Source organism: Prinia subflava, chromosome 15, assembly GCF_021018805.1.
Source record: "Prinia subflava isolate CZ2003 ecotype Zambia chromosome 15, Cam_Psub_1.2, whole genome shotgun sequence".
NCBI lineage: Eukaryota > Metazoa > Chordata > Aves > Passeriformes > Cisticolidae > Prinia > Prinia subflava.
The window spans coordinates 7,061,279-7,086,160 of NC_086261.1; positions in this window are offsets into that span (position 1 = coordinate 7,061,279).

The window sequence follows — 24,882 nt, forward strand, 5'->3', positions numbered from 1 at the left end:
ACTTGATATTTTTATTTACTGTTCTTCATCTCAGATAACTAACACACCAGTAAAACTTTGAAGAGTCAATGCTACAAATCCCCAGAAAGTCCTTTAAGTATTGCAAGTACTTTCAAGGAAAACAAAAATGAGGTAGAGTATATAAAATGTGGTAATTCACTTGGCCCTTGGCTCATCACTGAATACAGAGGAGGTAGCTGAAACTGAGTCTGCCAAAATAATGATCATTAGACCAGGAGATGACCAAACGATTTTAACACTCACTGCAGCAGTAGTTCATTCTAAAAATCTGATCTTGTCATTTAGCCAGTGCTAATCTGCTAACACCACAATGAAAATGGTCATCCAACCCTAAAAGTTTCAGTGAGATATATGTGAGATTTATTGCATCACTATGAAATTCCTCACAAACCGAGGGCAAAATTAGAAAAAAAAAAAAAAAAACACCACCCTGGACAGGTAAGTAGAATATACAAAATATTTTTCTCCTTGTATGGAAGCCTCCATGTAAAGAAGATAAATCTGGGAAGCTTCTAAAGTGATAAATCAATTATGAAATAAGAGCCTTCATTGCAGGCTGTCCACTTAATTATTTGACAAGTTAATTAATCTCCCAAGCAACTGTGGAACTGCTGTTTCCTCAGTAAGCAATGGAAACAAACTTTGGCAGTTCCCACAGGTCTTGGCACTACAGTATCAATAGGACTCTACAAAGTTATGTATAATAGACATTAAGTGAGGTCAAATTGCTTCTGTAGGAGTGGCTGGAATTGTTTATTGCCTGAAGGTGTTTATGTTGCTAATTATTTCGTTGCAGATAATTATGGTTTGCCAGTTTAGTTGCAGCTCAGCTTTCAAGAGATGCCTCTTTTCCCCTCATTGCATCATGGTAGGAAAGGACAGAGCCTCCTGCCTCCTTAGAACAATGTCACTGTCTGCCTCTCCCCAAGAGACAACCCAATTACAGCTGACACAATAATTGATGATCAAGTTTTCTAGTGAGAAGGATGGACACACATTATTATCCCATCAATCTCGTTTCACATGGTGCCTTGTGCCTCTGGTTTTTCACACTGGGGCAGCAAATGGACTGCAGGATGCTGAGCAGTCTGTTTGTGTTCCCAGGGGTACCCCGAGACACAGTGAGGGCAACATGCAGGGCACAAGGAGAGAGGTGAGACCAGAGAAAAGAATCACTCAGTGTGAATTGAAGCCAAATTTATTTCCACCACGTTCTTCACCTGCTCATGTCTCCACTCCACAGTATCAATTCCCAAGGAAACAGGACATCATCCAACATTGGCTTATTGCACCTGCATTGCAGGAGCAGTGTTTGACCATTAACAGCCACTGCCCCTTGCTCATACCCAGTTGTCCCTGGGTGCAGTCACAGACACCTGCCAGCTCTGTAAGCACATGGAAACTCCAATGGAAATGTGTAATGTGTGTATTAGAAAACTTTCCAGTCATCTAAACCTAGATTAGGTTTCCAGAGGAGAGGAGGCTCAGGGAAGACCTTACCACTCCCTACAATCCCTGGCAGGAGGTGGTGGCCAGGTGAAGGTCAGGCCCTTCTCCCAAGTGACAGGACAAAAAAACTGTCTCAGCCTGTGCCAGGGGAGGTTCAGGCTGAACATCAGGAAGAATTTCTTCATTGAAAGGATGGTTAAGCCTTGGAACACACTGCCCAGGAACTGCTGGATCACCTGCTCTGGAGGTGTTCAAGAAATGACTGAATGTGGATCTTTATGCTGTGGTTTATTTGGAATGGAGATGTTTGATCAAAGACTCAGGGTCTTGCTGGTCTTTTCTCACCTTAATTTTTCTATGATTCCTAAAATCTGCTCTCTTCATAGATACATGAAAGACACCTGATTTCTACCTGTCCACTGCTTTTCTGAATACCTGAGCAGAAAATTATTTTCTTCAGATGATGACAACAATACAATTAGTTCACAAATATAATTGCATCTTTTGTTCAAAAAAAAAAAAAAAAAAGCCACTAAAATATAGTGTTTGGCACAGCTGTATTATTCCTGTAATGAATAATCACTAAAGATATTATTGTGGATGCAGTTACCATGCAGCAATGTGAATAAAATTCTTTAGATGGAAAATTGTACTTCAAGAAAATATATGCAATAGTACAACTGTATTATTGCCCATTAATATGTATTAGTTCAATGAAAAATGCCTGAGTGAGCTGGTTTACATAGATTAGGATGGCAGGCAGTGAAAGGAAGCACTTGGACTTGGTTAAATGGGCTGTGAAGATAGGAGGAACTCTAATGCAAAGCAGAGGAACAAACCACCAAGATAGGCTGTCCAGTTCCGTTGGTGTGATTTGTTCCCTCTCTCATTCATATCAGTGCTTTTATTATGACAAATAATCAGCATTCTCTGCTCCTCATGCGTTAGCTCTACTCAGTCCTCTTGAATCTGTATTTAAAAGCTTTCTATTTAAAAATAATAAAATAAGATAATTCTGCCCAAGGTGGCTACTTAGCAGGAATCATCTCATTAGCTTTAGTGTCTCCAGGAGGCAGAATTAGAGATCCTGACAGGCTTGTCACTGTCAAGACAAGCTTATTTGAGCCTAAAATACTCAAGTAATTCACTCCTTACTCTAACTTGTGTACAGGACACGCAGGGGTTGTTCCAGTCCCCAAACTGCACCAAGTGGGGCATTCCCAGAGCCCTTGGGGGGCTGTCACTGAGACACATTCAGTGCTCCAAATTATGCCAAATGCGTCCTTCTGTCCAGGCATGCTTAGTTACACATATAAAAAACAACAATTTTGCTTTCCCTTCTGGCTAACAGCCTTGTTATGAGACAGACTATTATGGCAGTCATATGCTCAGCATATAATGTGGTTTTCCCTGAGTTTATTTAAAAGCACTCAGCTTGGTGCCTGTTTCAGCCCCACCGTCTACACAGAGTTCCATTTCTAGTGTGGGGCTGGCTTGCACCTTCCTTTTCCCCTGCATGTGCAAAAGGGGAGGCAATACTGGTGAGGGTTTAGGTAAGGAAAAGGAGAACACTCACTCCAGAGGTAGCCTTGGTTGGAGGACAAAGTGAACTGGTGTGGATTGAGTCACCAGGGATGGGGTGTGAGGAAGGAAGAAGAGTCAAAAGAATATGGGGGGCCTCCAGACTCAACATTACTGGAATATCAATAAACAACAGAAGTTTGGAAGCAAAATATGCACGTGATGGGTTTTGTGAACACAGAGGTGTATCCTGTGTGATTTTTGATCCTCAGAACTTGTTGCATAGCACTTTCATATTGGGACACCAGGATGTAAACATGCCTTAAAGATACAAAGACAAAAAAGAGCCTCTTATGTTAAGAAAAAGATATTTATATATGACCTGCCAGGTCACAAAGGTTATCCAAATCAGTGAAAAATGATATTATAAATGACTACAAAAGATTTAGTGTCTTCATTCCTCAAACAGCCTCATAAATTCTATGTCTAATTCTCTGTCTTGACCACATCCTCATCCAATTTCATCTGCCTTGCATAAAACTTAGCAACCTCTCAACAAACACAGCTGACCAACAAGAGTGGGGTCCATGTAGTATATTAAATGCCTTCTCTTCAATAAAATGGGATGGGATCTTTAATGACCACTCCTCATCTAGGAATGTTTAAAATTATGGGGACTGGGGTGATTCTTTCCACCCATGTCTTTATGCACTTTGTTCCCAGGGCTCTAGTGACATTCTAATAAGTATATTGAATTTTGAGCTATTCAAGGGATTTTGCTATTATTTATGAGAGTGGATTGATTTGCCTCTCATGTGAAAGAATATATGTAGAATTGAGTTTGGTTGTGGTTGTTTCTTTGTTCAATGTCTCTGATATGATCATGGCTTCATAACAACTTCAATATATTATTGCCAGAGGTATCATAAAACAGGGAGACATTATCCTTCATGTCATAATTCTTTCTCTGCTGAATAAACTCAGAAGCTTATTTTTGTTTGTTTGTTTATCGATCCTTACTTTGGAACACAGTAAATTAATGCTGCTAAACAAGAGGCCAATTTCCCTTGTAGTTTCACCAAAATGGACTTCAATTAGCTATGCTTCTATGGCTGTGTTATGATGCTTTCATAAGTGGGTTATGACATTGACAACAAATCAGTGAAACTTAAGCTCCTGTTATTATTATCAACTAGAGGTAAAAATTGTACATGCCTTTATCTCTATATAATGGGAGCTTCAGCCAGTGTGGTGAGAAATAACACTTACATGAAATACCTGCAAGTTATGTCAGCATTTCAAAACAGACCAGTCAAAAAATAAGTCTGTAAAATGGAGGGAAGAGAGAAAAAAAGGAAAAAGGCAGAAAATGCAGGGTCTTAGAGATGTCCTAATTTCTGCCTTCCCGTTGTTCCAGCTGTGCAGCAACAGGATATTTGTGACCCACGGTCTGACATGCCCTCAAAGCCAGTCTGCCGTGGTCAAAATTAGACACTCATGGACACACGAGGAGATTGTTTCCTTCTGCTATTATCTCACTGTAGAAAATATGAACAGGGAATTATCCTGCACTAGCTCTTTCCATAAGACAATGAGGGGTTATGGAATACATTTAGCTGATGGCAAGTTCAAAAAGTTCATCAGGAGATTACTCTGCATTGCCACGAGATGTTGTGGATGCTAAATTTTTATATGGGTTTTAAAAGTGGCTGGACAAATAAGGTGAGAAAGTTCTGTAAGGAATTATTAGCTATAAGAATAAGAGCTCTGGTTGGGAAAGTCCCTCACCTGTAAGCTGCCTGTCAGAATGAAAGGTGCTCTGACACTATTCACAGCCAATTTGCTGCTAATGGCCAGGCTTAGAGGGTGCTTGATAGAAATAACATCTCAGCTAATCTTTAAATGACTTCTCACTTCCATAGCAGGGACTGTGAGCAGAGAACGCCTTCCCTGACGAAAAGCTGGAGCTGCTGTAAAATGCAGCAACACCACTGCACTGTCTGCCTCTCTTCCTTTGGAGAGATGGCAGGGACAGAGCTGGATGAGCCCCGTCCCAGTCTGCTGCTCTTGAGCTCGCAGCAGATCGTCCTGATTTAATTTTACTTGAGGTTGGTCTATTTTTATATTTACACTGTTCACTGTGCATTATCCTCACGTCTACAAAGTGGATGCCCAGTTCAGGGTGTCAAATTCATATTTTATGGGATAGAATAGAGGATGCATTCTCTGTGTCTATATAGTCATCTCTATTTACCTCGCTGATGCCAATCTCACATCTCGTTCCGTACCAGTCAAAAAAGGCACCCTTTAAACCTTTTTTTTTTTTCCTATTTTGAAATATTCTGTCACTATTCAAAGATTATTCCTTTGTCTTGTCTTATTTATTTTTTCTTTCTTTTCTTCGACTGATGGCTAAACAGCTGCAGCAGCATGCAACTTCGGAGCTCCCTGCTGCTGTTCTCAGAAACGAAACAATCTGTACTTAAACAAATTTGCTTGTAAATTCCTGCTTCCCTGCCTCCAGCCTGCTAAATTGTTCATGCCCATCATGCCAATCTGTTTTTCCAATGCAGAGATCACTCTATCAGTGCCAGCCAACCCCCTACAAACTAATGCTGCAGGCTATGCCTAGGGAAGGAGAAATAATGTCTCTGAGCTCATCAGCTAACTACATTTTATTGGAGCAACACAATTTAGATTGACCACTGAGGTCTGGATGAAAGGCAAGGTCATTTTAAAAGGAGAATAATATATCCCAGTTATTGGGGTGCAGGATTTACCTCTAGAGTCCATATTAAATGTACTGTCATGGCACTAAGGGAGTTGTGAATATTGTATTTCAGCCTGAGAGCAATGTACCTAACTGCAATGCAAAAATATGTGCTAGAAATCAACTTGAACTGGTAAGATATGAGACACTGGGAATGAACATAAATAATTCTAAGCCAAGGCACCAGCAGGGGACTGACAAAACATATAACCAAGAGACTGGCTGTTTGCTTCCTTTTTCATACTGTTTTATGATTTCATTTCTCTGTACTGATTAAAAAGGGACTAAAAAACAATGCTGGAGACTGAATATTTTGGGCATGTGCTATTCCAGTCTCCCCCAAACAACTCTGCCACAACCAATCCCTTTGCATCTTTAAATTAGCAGGGTTTTAGAATACATTTCCCCTAACTGACATTCAATATTCTGGTGGAATGAGATTGTCCTCTGAAATCTAAGCTGAATATGTTTATGAGTATCTTCTTTAGGTTAAAGCGATCTTCTCTTTTCCTGGTGTTTACAACACTACATAATTCAATTTTTAGGTTGTGTAAGCCAGGTCTTCCTAATTCTGATAGTAGAAATCTTCATTCTTTTCACCCATGTTGTCCTGTTTTCCAACTGCTGCACATTAAATCCCCCGCTTCCTGATCAGCAGACAGCACATCAGATCTGATTTTGCACAGGTGCATCCATATTTTTTCAAGCAGAATCAGCTGCTATATTCAAATCCCACAGTGACTTTTTAACGGTGACACATTATGGATGGGCCCTCAATTGTTACACCTCTGTTTTTCTTCTCACATGTCACTGCCAAGTGACAGATCACAGTAAAGAATATTACTAATGGTACCTGAATATACAGCACAGCATTCTGTACTAGTAGATCCCACCCTGCTTCTGTTATTCCAGCTCTCAAAATCATCTAACTCTTCCCACAATGTTCCAACACTTCTTCCCATTTGTAAAGTTTTCCAAGTCCGCACCCACAGGTACAAATGTTATATACACTTTTATACACTGAATGTATAACAAAGAGTATTCATGAGAGTTTAAACCAGATTAGACACCTGGAAGCTCTTTTAGGACTGACATTCCTATCTTGTTTTCAACCTGATGCTTCTTCCTTTAAACAAACCTATTGTTGTTTCCCCTTCAGCTGTTTCTTTGTTTGCCTTACAGTTCCTGTGCTAAACCCCACATCTGCCAACAAAACTAATCATTTCTCATGCAGCACCATATCGAATGCTTTACTGAAATCCAGATAGATTAAATCTGCTGCTTTTCCTTTGTCTAGAAAATCAATTATCTTATCAAAGAATGATATCGAGTTAGTCTGGCACTCTCTGAGTCTTTGTTAAACCTATCTAACATTTTATCCCATTTTGCATTTACTTCCACATCTCTAATTATTCTCTCCTTAAGAATTTACTGGAAAGCCTTTGTGTGAGCATCTCTATCTGTGATCCAAGTGGTTTTGACCTTGGTTTGCAGGGCCCCTACTCAATGTGGTTCATTGTTCAGATTCAAGACACAAGTATCAGGATGTACCCTCAAAAGTATCTGTGCAGCAGTGCAGAAGGAGAACTAGAGCAATGAAGGGATAACATCATCAGGAATTCATGAAGATGTAAGGGAAACCTCATAAATTTCTGTGCTGTTCTTATGCTCTTTTTTTAGATCTCTGCCAAAACAGCTGCCCCTGTGCTGATATTTTAATAGTTTCCTGACGAGGATGGTCTGAGGTTACCTGCTTCCACCAAAGTGTGCATTGCACTAACAGAAAAGGGTCTCAAAAGGGTGAAGGTTCTGGCATAAATAAGCATCTGCAAATCTACTGAGACAGACTGAATTATGTCCTTTCATCTGTTTTGTCTTTGGTGTCTATCCAAGTCCCACAGGGAAGTTCAGGTGTGACAACAGCATCTTCACACCCTTCAGAAGAACAGGAGGACCAGTAATTGGTCTTGCTGGGAGAACACCTCAGAGATAAATATTGTTGGTTCTTTACCTCTCTTCTCTTGTCACTCCTCTGTCCCATGAAATATATTATCCTTGTGGTACTGAGGCTGCTATAAATGAAACTCTTTCACTGCTGCCATTACAAGCTCTACTTTTAAACAGTTTATCATTCAAAGGCAAAGATTCATTTTCCCCCCTCACCAATTGATGCTGGGTGTAAAAGTTCAGGCACAGGCTACTGTCAAAAATAAACTTCTTCTGAATTTTAAACACAGCCAGGAGCATTCTTGAGCAGAAATGGGCCAAGAAGACTCCAGTATAAAGAGACATCAGCATTTCAGGCTATGAAGTCAGGAGCAGTGTTGGAGTGCAAACTTGAGTCAAAAATATTGAATATTGTAATGATCCTTTATCCTGCAAACAGTCAGCTGAATTCTCACAGTCAGGCTCCTTCAGAGTTTGGAAGATTCATGAACCAGATCTGGTTTTGTAATCTGTGCTCATACAAAAAGAAATTATCTCAGCTCTTTCTGAAGCAGGGAGATACACAAGAATTTCCAGGAACCACAAGGAGAAAAAGAGCAGAACACAGTGTCAATAACTCCACATAAATTTCAATCTCTGCCCAAGCCTTTGGATTCTATTGGAATGAGCAGGGGAGAGAGAACAATCCAGGAATGAAAGGAAGAAATTTGACCTGCATCATAAATGGATGATCTGGTGGTTGAAGAGTAAATGTGGGACAGTCCAGTGGCTGTTAACCTCCTGGTGTCTGGATTTCTGATCCCTAAAATGATAGTAATGATACTTGCCTTTGTGAGGTACTTCAAGATCTGTGGTGGAAAAGTGATGTACAAAGACAGACATTGTTATTTCAAAGGGATGGGGAATAGCAGGTGTCATAGATCTGGAATTACACAACAGACAAATATTGGAAGGGGAACAGTGGGAGTCAGCTATACCCTACAGTTTGTTGCAGCTTAAATAATATTGGTGGCTTCTCTGTCCAAGTGCAGTATTTCAGGTAATTACTCCGTTGCTCACTTATCGGGGAGAGGGGGGATTAGAAATAATTTATTTTGCTGGAAGGATATAATTACAGCCAAACAAAATAACCTGGTATAGAACAATTAGCAAATTCACTTACTCTGTGTAGTATTCCTAGAGAAATTCTCACTTTTGTTCATTTGGAAGATTTACCAATTTTTTCAGGCATCAGTGACTTTCTGTAACACCTACGCAAGTTACCCTATGGGGTAAACACTTTTCCTTCCCCCAGATATCTGCATATTTCCTTGCTGAAGATGGTGCCTTTCATGTGATCCCTCATCAGGCTGAGCACACCCTTATCTGGCTGAGCACATCACTGCCAGTCTGTCCCAGGAAACAGTCTTGGGGCAGCTTCATCCTTGCTGAAGCCCTGCTGCTTCCAGGGATTGTGCCTGGATTTACAAGATGCCTCCTTTCCTCTTTCTCTGTGCTCCAGACCACTGTTTGCTAATGGAAACCAGAGTGAAGTACAGCTGAGCAGATTAATATCCCTCATGAAGGGATGTGGGGAATATGCCGTCACACAGACTGGATGCTGTGTGACAAGAGAGGAAAATCAAAGTGAAAAACACATGCATCAGAGGGACAGCAGCCAGGGCCCTTTGGTTACTCTGTACAGAGTATCCCTGGGAAAAATCAGAGGGAATTTTGTCCCAACAATGGCACCAAGGTCAGGCCACAGCTCACACCAGTAACAAGCCCAAGCAGAGCACATCACTGAGCCAAGCCCATGGAAGCAGGCTGGTGGCCTGCAGGAGGTGCAGGGCAGGCAGCACCACTGCAATGCACGCAGTGCACTGCTGCAATCCAGAATAACTCCACCAGCGCTAACACACAGGCTTCTCTATAGCCCTGACCTCATGGCCGTGGCTCAGGAAGCCTTTCAGTTCTCTAGACGTCTAAAGGTAGGCAAAAATGTCAGCCTTTGGGGGTGTTGGGAGCAGCAGTGAGCAGGCAGGAGGATGCACAATGCACCGGCTGCCCCGGTGCGCCGCTGTCCCCTGCTGTCCCCGCTGTCCCCGCTGTCCCCCACTGTCCCCCGCTATCCCCCGCTGTCCCCCGCTGTCCCCCGCTGTCCTGCCGGCTGCAGCACGGAACTCCAGCTGGCAAATTGCCACCTAACGCCAGCACAATCACGGGCATTTCGAGTGGCTCTGGAAATCCCCGTCTGGATAATGACGGAGCGGGCCCACCAGGCCGGGCCGCCCCGCTGAGCTAAGGGCGGCTCTGCGGAGAGAGGCAAGCGCGGCTCCGCCAGCGCTGCTCCATCGCCCGCACCGCAGGCAGCGCCTCCCGCCCTCCACGGGCTCTCAAATCCTCATCCTGTGAGGTGTCCATGGCCAGAGGACACCGAGAGATTGGCTTCTCTCATCCAGGCTTTTCTCATCCGTACCCACCCAGGGAAAGGATTGCTGCTGGCGGATGGCCAGCGGTGCTCCCTCCACCCTGCGGACTGGGAAATCAGCATCTGCCCTGCGTTTCTAACTCATCCCCAGCCCTCCTCTGCAAAACCCGTGTGGCTCCTCCATCTGCACGATTGTGCTACTCTGGGAAACCACTTTTCCCCCACCCATCCATTTCTTTCACTTATATTTTACATAAGGAAGTAAGAAACGCTTGGGATAAAATACAAAACATTCTCATAAAATTTGTATTACTCCCTTCAGCCTTTCTCCCCAGATTGAAACTAAATATAGCAAAAGCCAGTCTGCTGGTTGGAATAAACACAAATAGCTGAAATAAAGGTATGAGAAATCAAGGCCAGGTTGTTCTCATCCTGCCTTCTGGATGAGGTGACTGTTGTCTGTCTGTGATGACACTAGCAGGATTTTTATGTTCCAAATTGCAAGGGATTCATGATCACTGAACAGAGACATTAGTGCAAAGCCTAGGGGTGGCTGGCTGAAACTTTAGCTAGAACAGCTCTGCACTGTGTCCAAGAAACAGCTGCCTGATCTCTTGCATTTGTAGAATCATTTTTAGATCAGAAAGACACTTTGGGATTATTTTCTTTCAGTGGGCAATGCAGATTTGGTAACAGCATTTTTTTTCAAAATTATATTTGCCTCACTGAATCCCTCTCAGAGGCTAAAAGGGGAATTCTGAAACTTCTTTTTGACATTGAATATGTTACTCATATCCAAATGTTTCATTTTGCCACTTTCAAAGAAAATGTTTTGATCTTCCCTTTGCAAATTTAGTTTGGTTAGAATTTGCCTTACATTTTGTTTTGAAAAGTGTGCTCATAATCCAGCTGTTACTTCTGTTAAAGAGATAAAAGAAATGTTTTGCCCAAATCAAGATGTTGCTTTTTTCTTTTTTTTTTTCCCTTTACTTTTAGCTTGGAAAAAAACAGACAGAAACAATACAGAAAAGAAGTGTTCTTGCTAGTGAACCAAAAATTCAATTATTCTCATTTCAGTAAAGGTCTTGTCTGCAGAGGGAGGTGAATGGTCAGCGCACTCCAGCACATATTTACCTGTTGCATAATACCTCCCCCAGATGGATCACCTCTCCTGAGGGCAGCATTAAAAACATTAGAAGTTAAGTTTTCCAAATCAAAGGCAGATTGAGGCTTGGATTCAGTCCACTTCCCTTACCTCACCCAAGATCTGAATTGCCATCTGCACATGCCTGTTTCTCTTCACTGGGTACCCAGGGGTTCTGGGCCAGCCTTTTATCAATCAGGCACTTTGGTGAAGACCCAGAAAAAAAGGAATTCCAGACTTTGGTGCCTATAAAGAAGGTCCTCCATGGCTGGGTGACTACGTGACTGCATTTTGGACCAATTGTTAAAGCATCAGTGATACTACAAAACAAAACTAAAATACAGTTTGCAGATTTTGGCACGACAGCCTTCCTATGAGGTTATGCTGCCTCAGGAATGGTATGGAATAGTTTGTCATGAGCTCTTCCTTCAATACTTAAACCAAACCAGGGGGAACTGAGGATATGGAGAAGGTTCACACAAATTTCCACACATCAAGGCCTTTATCTGAGTTGGACTTGCTGTGGTGCAGCCAAACCTCCCGGGGAGGCTGTGAGTGCAAGGAAGGACTGCATGGAAATCCACACTCCGACCTGCAGGCTGCCAACCATCACCCTTTCCAACACACAGGCAGTGCTCTTCTCTTGGCTGGCTGAGGCAGCACCAGTGGCCCTCTCTGGCAGAGTTCAGAGAGCAGAGAGGCAAAGGCAGAGCTGCTTTCCTTCTGGCCACAGCCCTACCCACATCCTGCTTTCCCATCGACAGCAGAGTCTGCAGGAGTCAGGGCTGGAGGCTCTCTGCTCTGTGGCCTTACGCTGCTGCATCAGCCCCATCAGGCTCAGATGTCAGCAAGTCACAAGGGACTGGCACTCCTCACACTGATTTTTTCCAGTAGCTCACTCTGCTTTATCCATGGAAATCACAGCAAGTGCACTGTGCCAAGTCCTGCTCCCACTGAAGTCAGAGGCACAGCTCCAGCTGACCCCAGTGGGGCTGGGGTTTAAGTAGCACCGTGTAATCTTGTGCAGTTTATGAAGCACATGTGCATTCTCTCCCTGCATGGTTATTTGACTTTCACACTCTTGATGGAAGTGTGTCTTTCTACATTTACAAATAGCTCAGCAGCTGTGTGTTTATGTAACCTCATTTGAGGGCCACATGTATTCCCACCCTTGTGCTATTAATATTTATACTGCCACAACCACATACACACAAATACCTCACACAGATACATATGCATGCAGTGGGACAATAAGGAAAATAGATTAAAACCCCTTCTGAGTGAGCCATGCCTTTGCAAAATTCCATGGGAAGGCAGATCTATGCTCTTGAAAGAGATTTTGAGGAAAGTTTTTGTTGGATCCTGATGACTGCACAAACTTCTGTTCTTTTGCACCATGAATTTCCACACAGCAACACCTCTCCCTGATTTTAAATGACCTGAGTCCAAAAATTTTGTGGAGCAAAGTCTGATATTTCAGCCAGTTGGGAGACAGACAATTTATAGGGCAGCCAGGACTCCAAGTGCTGCAAGCTATTGATGGCAGGGCAAGGGACTCCAGCTGCTGCTGCTGCTTCCCAGCCAGGGTAATAGCATTGTTCAGAAGGCCACAATGGAGCTGGGGAACAGCTTTTCATGAAAATTACTTTTTTTTTTTTTTTTAGGCAAAAAATGCTGCTTTAGTCAATCTGCAAATTACCCAACTTGCTTCAAATGCAAACACGGAAAAAACCTGCAAAACATACAGCCTAGACATTTTATTTTGACAACTCAGATGAAACATTTTGATTTCCTCATGCTGAGCAGCTTAGCATTCTTGAATTTACCTCTATTTAATCTTGTCTGTTCCAAAAGATAAAACCTAGTTGTCCTATCCTAAATATTATTTTTTTAGGTTTCTGCTATGCTGGAGAAATTGGTTTAAATTATGGTTTAAGGTTGGCCAAGTGATATTTCTTCTCTTCCCTCTTCCACACTGAATTTCCCAGCTCAGTTAAGGGACCAACTCCCTTTGAGGAACCCAGTCCATCCCAGATTTTGAGACCAAAAGACAAATGTGAATGTGTGAGTAGGACAGGCTGTGTGCACCCTTTTTCACAAGAGAGAGCAAGCAGCCTTGCTATGTCCCTCCCTTCCCTTTTACAAGGAAACTTTGGTGGGAGCCTGCATGGCTGTTCTGATGCCAGCAAGTTCCCTGCAGATGGAGAGAGCAAATAAAAATGTGCATATTTACATTATACATGCAGATTAGATAGTGTGCATTCCTCACAGCCTGTCCCTGAAACACCCTCCAAAAGGAGCGTGGGGGAGAATGCAAAGAAGTGGAGTCCAACTCTGATCTCCTATTGTCTCACTCCCACACGATGGGAATTAGACAATATGTACCCCCAGCTGATTAACCCTTTCCAGTGACCTGAAAATTCTCAGTCTCTGGCAATCTCTGCCTCAGTGCAAAAAGAGGAAATATTTGTTCACAGAATAGTGCTAAATTAAAAACTTAGCAGAATTATCTGCAGGGCAGCAGTGGTAATGATGGGGAAATTAATTACTGCATTTCTGAGCCTTAGCATGATCTGGTGGAGGAAGAGAGTGGGGACTCTGGGTACCCTTGTGTGCACATGGGGAGTTACCCTGGCACAGAGAAAAATAATGTGAATATTGGACTGAAGTCTTGTTGTATTTACAAAGAAATCCTGCAATCAGGCTGACTTCCTCAGACCACTTCACCCCCTGAACCTCTCTCTCTGAACATCCTTCCTCCTCACACATAGGTCTGCTCCCTCAAAGCTGGTTTCAGGCTCTGTGTGTTCACCTCCCACCAGCCTCACACCTCTACCAGACTCACCTTCCTACTGTGAGGTCAATTTGGGGAGAAGAGAGTTCATAAGGGAGGTAAAAAGCCAGTGATGGGACACCCAAAGTCTGCTCCTGGGGAAGGTCAAATAAAGCTCCTTTGGAAGCAGTAAAGGGGCAAATGGGAGAGCAGTGTCAGACCCATCTCTCCTCAGACCAGGTTGGAAGATTTCTGGAACCAAAACTCTTTCCTTCTGCTGAGCTAGGTCTTGGATACCTGCCTAGGACTGAGCTGCTCAATCCCATCTGCCCTGAGAGCACCAAGACCAGAGCTTGTGTCCGTGGTAAAACACCTCACTGCAGGTGTCTCCTTCTTAAAGGCCTCGAGGTAGACACCTACACATGCAAAAAACATTCTGCATGGAAAGGAGTCTGGGATCGTGGATTGCTGACAGACCGAGGGTAGAGAAGCCTGCAGCAACCAGAGGCCATTGCCTGTACCACCCAAACGTGCCTCCTCAGGGCACTTGTTCTGCCTCTTCATCCAGCCAGCAACACACTCGCTCACACCTGCTCCCCTCACCCTCCCTCGCAGCTCAGCATTGCAACAAAATTAGGAAACTATGCCCATTTCTCCCCAGAAAATCCTTGCCCCAGCTGCCACCTCACCGACAGATGTTCTGCTCACGCACTCTCGTTTGTACACAGTGGCAGCCTGCATAAATATTTCATTCCTCGTGCCAAACTTTTAGTGCTCCCAGTTGGAGGGAATGGCATCACCAAATTGAGCCTGGGCCATCCACAACTTCGGGGTGCTGATTCCTGAACGCTCCGTGGTATTCCTTGCAGGTGGGTCACAGGTTTTTTGTGTGGGAAGCAGCTTTCCTGGGAGTCAGGTTAATTCCAACTTTTTGAGCTGCAAGGAGAGGAGTCTGCACAGTGCCAGCTGCAGGAAAGGGCTTGGCTGAATACAAGATATGGAGGAATGAGAGATTCATGGCATTTTCCAGGCAGATGAATACATTATACTTTTTGATATCTTTTTAAAAGTGCAGTTTTCCAATTTATATCCATGAGGTATAAATTGCCTTTGACTTTTTCCATATAGAGTTCATTTCTGACACTGATAAGCTCATGTGGCTGTATGAGATCAAAGCTGTAGATTAAAAAAAAAAAAGAAAAAGAAAAAAAAACCACAAAACCACCACCAACAACAACAAAAACAAACAAACAAACAGACAAAACAAAACAAAAAAAACCACCCCAACACACCAAAAAAACAACCAACCAGAAAAAAACCCCACCTGTTTTAGGTCCCAAATCAATCCCCAAATATATGTGCAGACTTAAAATTAGGAAATTGCTCTTGCATTTTTAAAGAAGCTGTTTGAGCATTCAGCCCTCATTCACTTAGCATAGACAATATTACCCATTCAGAGCCTTGGAGCCCAGTTTATTTTAGTGTTATATCAATTTGGTGTTCCAGCACTGTAATTCTCTGCTAGGTCAATGCCAATCCTGTTGAGTTCTTTCAAGGTGCAGTGTCTCAGCTCACAGAGGGGCAGGTGCAGAGTTAAATAATGCCCATTGCCATCCTAGAGCATAGAAAAATGTAATGATGACCCAAAATTTCACTGCAGAAAGAGAGCCCCAGATGCAGTGTGTGATTGAAGCTGACAGATCACCACATTTACAGCAACTTAAATGCAGGTCTGGAGCAATTTTGTGTAAAATTGAAGGAAAATAGTAAAGTCAATGTGTCACAAAGTACCATGCAAATGTTGTGAATAAAAGCTTCAAAGGGTACTAAAGTGCCATTGATTACCTCTGAGAGGTTCTTTAAGATCTCAAGCCCAAGAAAAAGAACTTACTTATACACTGTAATGTTAAACCATCATCTCCACATTTCTAGTAATCACCTCTTCTCCAGATGAGTCCAGCCATTAGCCCCCTGTCAGGGGCTTCTCACTAAAGATACACAGGGAAATCGCAGCAAGTTGCATCCCTGCTAAGATCAACAGCATTATACCCTTCAAAAGCCACCAGTGGTCACCTCTGCTTTGGCAGCTAAGATTTAAAGAGGGATTAACATGTTTATTCTGAACGATGGCTTAATGTCTTCTGTATCCTGAAAGTCGGTCAGAATTCAGAGGTGGTAGCAAAAATACCTCATCACCTTTCTTTGTATTTTCATTCTGCCTCCTACCATGGCTCATTTTATAGATATGGAATCTAATAAACTAAGATCATATACTTTTGGGGAGAGGAGAAGAGGAGAAAATTACATGCTTGGTTGGTAATGATAACAAGATTGCCATAGGAAGCGTGTCATTTTGAGGAGGAATTTTGAACAATGCAGTGCTCACATGACTTGGGTGAAGTGGATTTAAACCTGACAGTGCAAAATGGAGATGGGGAATGAAAAGGGAAATCAGTGAGTGTTTCCGTGAGTAACCTCCAAGAACTGGCATTTCTAGCTCTCAGAAACACATGTCCATGAGCAGAGAGGAAGAAGAATAGGAGGAATGAACTGATATTACCTACAGGCAGGTATCCACACTGGAAAGATGTTCCATGTCCTGGTTTTTACAGTTCAAGAAAGCTGTTGACAAATGAAAAGTGCTTTGGGGAAAAAAAAAAAAAAAAAAAAAAAAAAAAAAGCTTAAATAATTGCTTCAAAGACAAGAGATGTCACCTGAGACTCAAATCTCCACCCAGGACCTTATCAGAGGCCAGCTGATTGGCTGACTTAGATACAATTTGGAAGTTCTTACGTGATAACCATTGTGGCAATAAACTCATGCTGGAAGACAGAAACAGCTGGTTACAGCAGCCTGAGAAAAGAGCTAGACAGTGCATTTTAGTGCATTTAGCATAAAACATCCTTCCATCAAAACTGCTTATCTCATCCTTCTTCACCAGCACCTTTGTTGCTGTTTCAGCCCCAGAGTGGTTTCCTCCATTTGTTTTTGACACTTTGGGCTTGTCCTGAGCCTGCTGAGTGATGCCATTCCCTGAGCTGCTGTACGAGAAGGTGGAGTGAGGAGGAATGACAGCAAGGCGTGCTCTGGGAGCACCATTCTCTGCTTGCCAGTCTCCCATGAGCATTTTTAGGGTCGGGCTACCTTCTGAGGAAGGCAGTGAGCACCAGAGCCCCGCTCTCGCTGTCTGTGTGGCCAGTGGCTCTCTGCTGTCAGCACAGGGCTGCATGCACTGGGACAGGGAGCAGCTTGTGTTTGCAGGGACCTCCAAGGAGAACAGCCTGGAAAGGTCAGAAAGCCTTTCCTTTACAGGCCCAGCTTTGAGAAGTGCAGGAAGAAGCTCAGTCCAGCCACAGACTGCAGTAAGGAGGGTGCTGTCATGCAGAAAATCTTGGCAGAAGCCTTCGAGTGCTGAGCCCTCTCCCAGCACCACAAACCAACCCAGCCAAGCGAGCGACAGCCACTAACAGGCCATCTCCAGCCTGGCCCAGATCCGAGTGTCTGTCTGAGCCAATGCTCACTAGCACTGTGCTTTACCTAGACAGAGTCAGCCAGGTGGCATTGGCAGGGAACCAAGACAAGCAGTTCATTCCTGGGGAGCAGTCTTCCATCCGAGATGGCACGTGATGGGAGAAGTGGTGCCTATTGGCAGCAAGATCAGATGTGCCTTATAACAGTTTCTGAAGCTCTGGAACTAGTTCAGGCTTGAAATTCAGAGAAATTTGTTCTGTTTTGTCTGAATAGCACTTCTTTTTTTTTTTGTATGTGGGATCTGGCTTCAGCTCCTGTTGGGAGTGCTGAAATTCCATCACAAAAGCTGCCTCATCACTTAGCTTTTTATTATAGTCTTTCAGCACCACATGACTGTTAGTGAATCTCCAGCCATGCTGGAAATGGGAAAAAACAACCAATAGCTTTTTATACGGTGCAAAAAGACCATGTGTTTCTGCCTACAGCCACCCCCGCTTGCATTTCCCCTCTCCTCCAACTACCACAAGATGGGATTAACTGGAGGTCTCCATTACCTTCAGGATGATTATTTGCAATGGGAGGTATTTTTCAGAGTGAGTGACAGCACTGCGGTGGGAGGGAGAGGGATCCCTTGAGGGGCCTGTAATGTCCCTCTTTGCATTTCCCATTCCTTAGCAATCACTCCTCTGCAGGCCTGTCCTTCAGGGTTGGCCTGCCTAGCCAGTAATTGCAGAAAGAATCGAGATACAAAGTATGGCAGCTGCAGGCATCCCGTGGAAAAACATCCCTGCATGCACATGCACAAGACTAAGGGAGAGAGAGAGAGGAGAGAAAGCACATTAAAGGAAAGGCAACACTTTTAGCAAGCTGGTGCGTCCTTGACCAAAGGAGACATCAAAGACAGCTCCAGTGATTTACTCTTTGACAGGCTGGCATCTCTGTGATTCACCGAGCTAATCAATTAGGTGATACATTCCCCCTCCCTGTCGCCCCTTTATTTTTAACAGCTTCTTGCCAAGAGTGGAACTGGTCCAGAACTGGATGGGTAACCACACCCAGACCTCGCTGCAAGGCCTGACAAATGCCCTCCCAGTGGATCTGCAAGGGGACAGGACTCTGCTAAAGGGAATTTGTCACTGGGCAAGGCAGTTTAGTCCCATCAACAGTGCATGACATATTCCTGGGTGGTACAAGGCAGTCGGTGTTGCAAAGCTGCACAACCCCTCTATTTTACTGGATTTAGCTCTATCCCTGCCTCAATTCTTCTGTGCCACATGCAGTCTTTACAAGACATCCAGCACTTCAGACCTTCAGCCCTGTGCAAGCAAAGAGGCCTTAAGAACACCCTTCCCTCTGAACATTCAGATATACACCTAGAGGCAGCAGTAGTGACCCCTTCTTAAACCCAAAGGGACTCTTCATAGTTCCTCCCCTCCTTTTTGGGTGCAAATACTTATACAGGAATACGAGATGCAGGAATAAGAGATGCACACAGCAATTTAGAGGCACTTCAGGGGCACCCACAGACACACAGGTATGTCCCTCAATCATTTCCGTAATTATGATCTGTCACCTGAATCACAGTTCAAGAACTTACACATGCAAACACTCACCCTGGATTCACACAGGCTGTGCCATGTGTGCACCATCCCCAGTGCAGGCACCAACTTTCAGCCAGTGGCTGCTCTGATGACTGCTAATTGGGGAGAAATTAGTAAAAAAGCAGCATTCTCGTTGTCTGCTCCCTCCAGCTGGTTCCAGGTGGGATGTAGGGAAACAGAGCATGGCTTTACATCTCAAACCAACAGCATCTGCAATAATAAAACCCTTTAGAGCTGTTCAGTGTTGGATCCTTGACATCTAATGATCAAAAATAAAACACAGCAATCCTGCATTTTCCAAGCACTGTATCGAGGGACAACACCCTCCTCTTCATATAAAAACATCAGGTTGGCTGTCCTGCTGTAAAGGGAGAGCCACTGCCACAGCAAAGCAATTCCTAGTCCTGGGAGCCACATCCTGGGGAATGCATCAGTCCAGGCTTCTGGGACTGAGAGCTGCAGCTGGCCCAGTACTGCAGAAAGAACCCTGCCTTTAATGTTTGAGCTTCTTCTCTCCTAACTAGAAGCTACAGAAATCTGGTGCACAGTTTAGTACAGTCAGGGAGAGAACAGTTCCAGGGTTTGGGGGATAAACCCCTCCACCCATGGAATTTTCTGAAGATCGTGGTCATCCCAGGACAGAAATCTTCTCAGGGATACATAGAGGGACTAAACCATTTGGAGCCATAGCCAGAGGCTGAATGAGTTAGTCAGAGCTTGGGTGTTGAGCCAGCCATATCAGTGTTTGCAGTGTTTAAAATTTCATTGATGATAATATCAGAAATCTCTAGTCTTTGTGGCTGCAAGATATCTTTTGAGCATGGCCACTGTAATGCTCCCCGTATGAATATGCTTATGCATGGCTCAAATAAACAGTCACAAATTGATGAAAATGCCTCAGAAGAGAGCCACAGTTACTCCTGAAAAGTTGCTCTGAAAGAAAGATTTCTCCCCACTTGTCTCAAAATCCAAGACTTGACAGGAATTATCTCAGGGTAATTTTGGTGAATGTTTACAACTGATCTTTCCAGGAGAAACACGATGCCAAGAAAGAGATGGGGACAGTGTTGTGCACAGGCAGAGCACCATCAGACAGAGGTTTGTAGAGAGGGTGGGAGTTCACACAGGTTTTATCCCCATTCTTAGCCTCATGAGACATTACAGAGTTGCATGAGACAGAAATCCTCCCCTCTGGGTTCAGACTAGAGATCTCTCACTCAGAGAATGTAGGCAGACAGTGACAGTCTTACCCCATTCACCTCCCTTCAGAGCACACACTGCCTTGGGCATCCTGGGATGCACCCAGCTCAGCCCTGGCTCCTGGCTCCTTCTTGCTGCTTGGGAATCTCCTGTGAAAACAGAGACATTGTTGAATGTTCTTTGATTTGATTTAGATGAAACCTCTCATCAGGTCTTGCTGCTCTTCATGGCAAAATACCCACAGGCAACAGAGTCCAATTTTTACTCGTTCAGCTTCAGGCATAAATTTGCTGTTTTCAAAGTGGCGATGGCATCAGATGGCAGAGTGAAGGGGGAAAAAGGTCCTTCACCAGCTGTGAAAACTGCCCTTTTAATTTTCATGAAAAGATATGAGACAAGAACAAAAGAACTGTTCTGCTGGCTGTTTCATTCCTTACTGGTGTTGTCGACAGCGAGCATCTCCTTTCACCATTCAACTCTTAGTAGTCATTAACTGCTGGATCTCTTTTTAGCTTCACTCCTTTCTCCTTGGTGAATTACATCCTTCTAGATATTACCTCTTGAATTCACATTTGATTAGTGTGGAGCAAGTTTTATCTGTTCTGCCTGTGACATGAAAATTGTTGTTTCCTCTTCTCCCGCTCAGGATTCTCTGTTGAGGTAAAACCTTTACCTATTTCTGTTACTGAACTTTGAGGTCTGACTTCACATATAAGACTTTCTGGTTTACATCTACACTGGATCTCATTAAAACTGTGCATCAGTCCAGATTTCTCCTCATTATAACAGTCAGAGCTTATGGGAACACAGTGATAATGAGGCCAAAGAGTATGGCTCAAAAACAATTTCTAATAGCTCATTAGCAAGAGAAGAAAAGTCAGACACCACTGTTGTTCCCTTTAAAGATGAGAGTCATCCCCTTCCCAGCCCATGGAGCTTGGCAACATTTAGTCTTCAAAATCAAGGCAAAGCTGTCTTCTTCACTGAGGTCTGTCTCACAGCCTTAGAAGTGTCCTGGACTCCTGTGTGCTGTGATGATATCTGCAGATGTTCAGGATTCACTTAATGAGCTCAAGGCTCATTTCCCACCCTCTCAGTGTTCCCACTGTACCTGGAAAAGCAACAGTACACACTGGCAACTCAGCTGCTGATGTTCTTTCCTCCCCTGCTTCAAGGTGGATCCACTCCTGCCTGATTCTCTGTCTCTGATGTTCTGCTTCCTCTCCCTCAGAGTTGCTGAGGTTTGTACATTAGCCTGACACAGATTTATTCCAAATATTCACCAGAACCTTGGTGGTGGGAACCTAGTCTGAGTTGGTTATGCATTGTACCCATGGAGAATTTCAGAATTCTCCCTTTTTTACACAAATAGACAAAACTAGAGAGAAGTGTTCAAGTGTGCAAACAGGCTTTAAAGAACTCACCTTGTCTTTTTTCTTCTTCCCCTTCTGGGTAACATCCAGCAGGAGCTACTATAGACTTGGAAGTGTTATCAAGAGCCACCAAGGCTTTCAGCTGCAAAGGAGCAGACCAAAAGCCATTACCTGGGCTTTACCCTGCCCTTACCCAGGCAAGGTGGCTAAGCATTATGGAAAATCTGTAAAAACCACCAATCAAGGACCTTAGAATTTATTACTCGTATTATAGCATTGCTGGGACATTTCTCAGGAGGAAGAGATTCCTGTGGTAAAATATCAATGCACTAAAAAGCTCAGGAGGAGCCTCATTGCATTGACAGTCTGGCCTGTGTGTTCTTATTAGCTACTCACAGTGCCTATCAGAGAAAAAGGTCTATCATCAGTGGTATTTAACGCTGAACTTTTGGCTCAGTTCAGTGCAGGCTCTAGATGCTGTGTTTTGACAGCCTCACCAGATGCTGTGTCTGCTTCCCGAGCTGACACCAAGGGTGCCTCTGCAGAATGGGTGATGCCTGGCCGTGGGAGGACTGCAGAGTGATGATGCCACAATTATGGAGTGCCCCATCCCCAGGGACAGCGTGGCTGCCACCATCCATCAGGCTCAAATTCCCGTGCTGCAGCTGCGGGCAGTGGGAGCTGCCTGCTCTGGGTCCCTGCGTGTGGCTGCCAGAGCTGCCCAGCTGAAGTGGGAAGGTGTCATCTCCCCTGGAGGAATGTGCTCCTCACTCAGAAGCAGAAGCACAACTAGATTTGAAAGCTTTTTATTTTTAGCTTATCATTCATAATTCTGCCTGTGCACGTCACAGTGACTCATGCTTTGTTCCTTCTTCCTCGAGATGGTAGTTGCAGGAGCAACACAATTCTTTGTTTACTGCATGGCCTCTCTATTTGAGGGCTTCTTGTTGCAGTAGGTTTGGCTCTAGCAAGGGCTTCTTCCCAACCAAACACTATTTTGCCATGAGAGGTTGGGTAAATGCCTTCTTTTTTCCCCTAAGAAGTGTGGTTCTGGTAAAATGCAGATGCAGTAAATGCAGATGCAGTGGTCCCAGCTGTCTGAAACAGAAAAGGCTTCCAAATGAAAAAGGAATTATTGACACAATGGAGAGAAGCATCAAATCCAGTTCCTCACACCACTGCCAAGCCCTCAGCAGATGTTCAGCCCAGGTGATTCCCCAGAACATCTGTGCCATATCCTTTACCTGCTGCAAGCCACAAAATGTCGCCCTGCAAGACCTCGCAATAAATTTCAGACCTTGTGTAGAAAAGACAAAACCTTCCAAACTGCGGTGTATTTCAGAGAAAAATGAGAGAGCAGAGGGAAAGAAAGGAGCAAACTGCTCCTAATAGTTACCCCATATGTTCTACATGCTCTGATAGTGACTTTTCCTAATGCAAAGCCATGGCACTGTGCTAACAACCAGCACTTTTTGTACCCTGAAGCTCACGGCTCACCTAAGCTTTCTCTGATCCCTCCAGTGAGCCATTAGTGCACCAACTGTTGTGAGGTTGTTTTAGCAACAGTTTGAAAAGTGATTTTTATGAGCTGTTTATTACCTTCTCAGATTTATTGTGTTCCATTCAGACTGATTATGTGGGGGAAAAAAAAATCTCTTAAAGAACCTGAACTAAACCAAACCAAACCGCAAAGGCTACATGTCTTTTCTTCCTTTGTTTTTTCTTTCCTCTACACTTTTGGGACAAATGTCAGAATTAATTTAAGTCAACATGTGAAAAGCAATAATTGGTCTTGAATATTTCAAAGTTTGAGTATTTAAATTAAGGTTCTTCTGAGTGAATTTAGTTGCAGGAGGTGATTTGTAGATTCATTCCCTGTGATTACAAGATGATTATCTGCTCCTTCCTGTCTCAGGAATCTGTGTCTGGGGCTTGACATGCAAAGGTGAATATGCCATACATTTTCAGAGCTTGATGATGCTGATGAGAACTTCCTCACGGCCCAGACCTGAAAGGCTGCCAGGTGTTGCACCAAGCAGGGGCTGTGGGAAGGATTTCTTCTCCAAGGATGTGGGGCTATGTAAATTAACATCAAACTGCTCTGAATCATCTCAGCTAGATGGTAAAGAGGAGTTCTTCTGCCAATAGCACCAATCTCCATGGCTGAGCTTTGGATAAATGCTGCTATATTGACAAATTAGGAGTCTTTCTCCTCGGTTTATTCTGTATTTTCCTATCATCGCTCCAGCCACAAATTTCAGCAAATTTCCAATTTTTGCTGTGGTTAGGAAGTGACTTTTCAAGCAAGTACATGTGCAAAAATGGGTACCTGTCCTGTCAGTCCCCCAGCACAGCTCCAACAAGCCCAGCACCCTTTTATCCCAGCTTCAGAAGGATCCCACTCTGCATGATGCCTGTGCGAGCCCCTCCACTGATTGTGAAAAAAGCTCTGGGAATTGCAAGACAAAGTCCAGGAAATCCAATGAGGCTGAAAGCTGGACACACAGCTGAATGTTTTCCCTTTCCCCTGGCAGTCAGTGAGAGGAAAGCCCAGGAGGATGCTTGGCCAGTGGTGGCACAGGACGGGGATGTGGCTCCTGTGCAGTGATGAACAGAGCACATGGGAGCAGCCTCCTGCAAGGGGGAGGCAGCCAGTCTCCTTGGATTAAACAGATCCCCTGGTTCTGTGAGGCTCCACTGTGTTTCTGACTCATCATTCCTCTTGTGGATTTTTCCTTCTTTTTTTTTTTCTTTTTTTTCTGGTCTGTCCATTGACTGAAGGGGCCACAGACAGTAAACTCTCCATCAGCCCTAAAAAAATGGGTTTTCTTGGATGTAGCTGTGACATCAAGACAGAAATGAAGATTTTCAGTCTTCACAGTAATTAATATCCATCCATCAGCTTTAAAATCAGCTGTGTATAATAAATGCAAGAAGCTAAACATCTTGCTGCTGAGATGGTTGTCACCCAGGCAAGACAAGCCTCCTGTCAAGGGCTCATTTGTGTAATTCCCCTAAAGGCCAGATGCAGCCCTAAGAATCTGAGAATTCAGAGATTTGCCCTGCTGCCTTGTTACCCTGCATGATCATTTCTGATAAGTGTTCTCGTTTAATCATTTCCCTGCATAAAGCCCAGGGTTCTCTTATATTTGCCTGTGTCATATTAATAAAAGTCCATTTGGGAGGACGCTGGGGGTGGAA